Here is a 3,261-nt window from a genome sequence, read left to right on the forward strand (position 1 = left end):
GGTATGAAAACCCATGAAACCATACAAACACACGGAGAAAGCGAAACCCCAAAGGAAATACCCAACCAAAGACAGCGCAAGTAAAGACAAGATACAGCCACGGAGAGATCCTACCCAGTTTTTCCCCAAACTTGCGAAGACTCCCAAGGACGAGGCCGTGGAGTAGCGTTCCCCAGGAACGACCTGCACACCACCACAAAACAAGGTGGCAGTCAAGAAAACAGTAGGGCCAACAAAACAAAAGGACAATGAGCAGACAAACGAAGAAAGGAGTGGGAAATTACCTGGAAAAGGCCTGACTCCACGCCAGAGGACGAGAACCGAGTCTCTCGCCAAAGGGTTTCTCCCAACAGGAACGCCATAGGAGAAATTTACCTGCTCACCAAGGAGCCAGAGGGTTAGAGACATAAAAACGAAATGCGGAAATGAAATTGGAACAAGAAATTACCTGAAGTAGAGTTCGTTGAGCCGTCGGCCGTAGTAGCAAGGGAAGAACCTGTGATTAGACAGAACTAGATCATCACCAGAACCAACACCAAGAAAAAAATCATCACGAGCATAGTAGAGACAAAGCATGAGCCGGTAACAGAGATGAAACAACGTGCAGGTTGAAAGTCGACCTGAAACCTTCGAGAACTAGCAAAATAAACCACCACAAGGACCAAGCGAAGGCACATAATTAACAAACCACCACACGGAACAAGCAAAGGCACAGTGCTAACAAACCACCACAAGAAACAAGCAAAGGCACAACGCACCCACAGAGCCGAACCAGACCACGGCGAATACAAGAATGAACTCCAACTTTCCCTCGGCATGTGTGAAATGACTGCATTTGCGAAACCAAGGCCAGTACAAAGGGCAGGCCGAAAACATAAAGTGCATTAAAACCTCACACCAAAACCCTGCTATTGTTTATTCAAAAAATTGACAAGAATTAAACGGTCGTTGCTACATGTCCCTCCTCGGGATTGCCACCAATTTTTGGTATCAGAGCAAGTTAGTTCCTTTCTCTCAGTAAAGATGGAGGTAGGAAGAAGGGGTCGAGGTAGAGCCATCAGAAGAGTAGCAGATGAAGGGCTACGAGAAGAGATTAGGACTTTAACTGCACGTTTGGCAGCAGTGGAAGCAGGAAGGCGTAGAGATCTGGAAGGTGGGGATGACAGTGAGGAGGAAAATGCAGCCACGATGGATGGGTCAGATGAAGAGGGACCAGAGATTAAACTATTGAGGTCAGTTTTGTTGGCTAGTAGCAAGCCAAGGCCGGAGCTTTCTAATTATGATGGCAATTTGTCCACAGAGGCATTGTTAGACTGGATAAGTGAGCTAGATAAATATTTTGAATATGAAGAAATCAACGAAGACAAGAAGATCAGGTTTGCTGTCACCAAGTTGAAGGGACATGCAGCACTGTGGTGGGACAGTGTGCAGGCAGAAAGGAGAAGATTGAACAAACCATTGATTAAAAAATGGGATAGGATGATTGCTAGGATGAAGAGCAAATTTCTGCCTAAAGATTACCAAATTGCCCTTTATAGACAAGTACAGAACCTGAGACAAAGAATGATGACCGTAAAGGAATATACTGAAGAATTTTATAAAGTAAACCTGAGAGCTGGTTATGTTGAAGATACCCCTGAAAAAACAACGAGGTTTGTAAATGGTCTACAGATGGAGATCCTAGACGAAATTAGTATTCTTTCCCCTAAGACCATAGAGGAAGCCTATCAGAGTGCTTTGAAGGCAGAGGAAAAGATTGCCAGGAAACAGAATGCCAGAAGAGGACGTGGTTCTGGCAGAGGTAGGGGACAGTCCTTTGGCAGAGGTAGAACTACCAACAGCAATGAAGAGGGCAGTAGTTCGAAGACTTCAGGACAGACTGAAAGGGAAGGTAACACTAGAGGAGGAAGGTCATACCAACGAGGAAGAGGTAATGGCAGAGGCAGAGGAAATGCCTATCAGTGTTACAAGTGTCACAAGTGGGGACACATGTCCTTTGAATGTCCTGAAAAATGAACAAACTGGACATAGGGGACCATATGTTGCTCAGCCCGATGAAGCAGAGGCACTGCCACAGGAGGTGGAAAATATGCCTGAAACCGAGGAATCCTTGGTATTGAACAAGGTATTATTGAAACCAGCTAAGGAAGTAGTTGATCAAACACAGAGGAAAGCATTGTTCCGGACTGTGTGTCAGTCGCATGGGAAATGCTGCAAATTAATCATAGACAGTGGAAGTACTGATAATTTGGTAGCTACTGAAATGGTGGGGAAATTGGGTTTGAAGAAGTTGAAGCACCCAACTCCATATAGGGTGTCTTGGTTGCAGAAAGGTCACCAACTGTTGGTCGATGAGCAGTGCGAAGTAGAGTTTCATATTGGCAAGTACAAGGACAAGGTGACTTGCGATATCATGCCAATGGACGTGTGCCATATTCTACTGGGCAGACCATGGCAGTATGATAGGAAAGTTGTCCATGATAGGGAAACAAATTGTTACAAGTTTGTTAAAGATGGGATAAAGCATACGCTAGTGCCCATAAAGGAAGAGGATGTTGCAGAAACCAGTGGAACAAAAGAATTACTATTAGGTGGAAAAGAGTTTCTGTGACAGATGGAGGATGATAACATAAAATATGCAGTTGTGCGAAGGCCAAAACCAGTGTTGATCCATACGGAAGTCACTAACTTACCTAAAGAGATACATGACATGCTGCATGAATTTAGTGATATTGTGGTAGATGATCTACCAGACAAATTACCACCAAAGCGGAGCATTAGTCACCATATTGATTTCATTCTAGGAGCCAATTTTCCAAACAAAGCTGCTTACCGGATGAGTCCGAAGGACAATGAAGAAATCAGGAAGCAGGTGCAGGAGTTGTTGGATAAAGGACTGATTCGGGAAAGTCTAAGCCCTTGTGTAGTTCCGACTGTTTTAGCTCCCAAGAAAGGAGGTGAGTGGCGGATGTGCACTAATTCCTGGGCAATTAACAAGATCACCATCAGGTACAGGTTCCCTTTACCTCGGATGGATGATATGATGGATTGTTTGAGTGGAGTAGCATACTTTTCAAAGATAGACTTGAAAAGTGGCTACCACCAAATTAGGATTCGAGAAGGTGACGAGTGGAAGACAACTTTCAAGACTAATGAAGGCTTATATGAATGGCTGGTTATGCCATTTGGATTGAGCAATGCCCCCAGCACGTTCATGCGTTTGATGAACGAGATGCTGAAAGAATTCATTGGTAAATTTGT

Source organism: Pinus tabuliformis, chromosome 1_2 (genome assembly GCF_031772625.1).
Source record: "Pinus tabuliformis cultivar Carrire ecotype Pingquan chromosome 1_2, CPIR1, whole genome shotgun sequence".
Taxonomy (NCBI): domain Eukaryota; kingdom Viridiplantae; phylum Streptophyta; class Pinopsida; order Pinales; family Pinaceae; genus Pinus; species Pinus tabuliformis.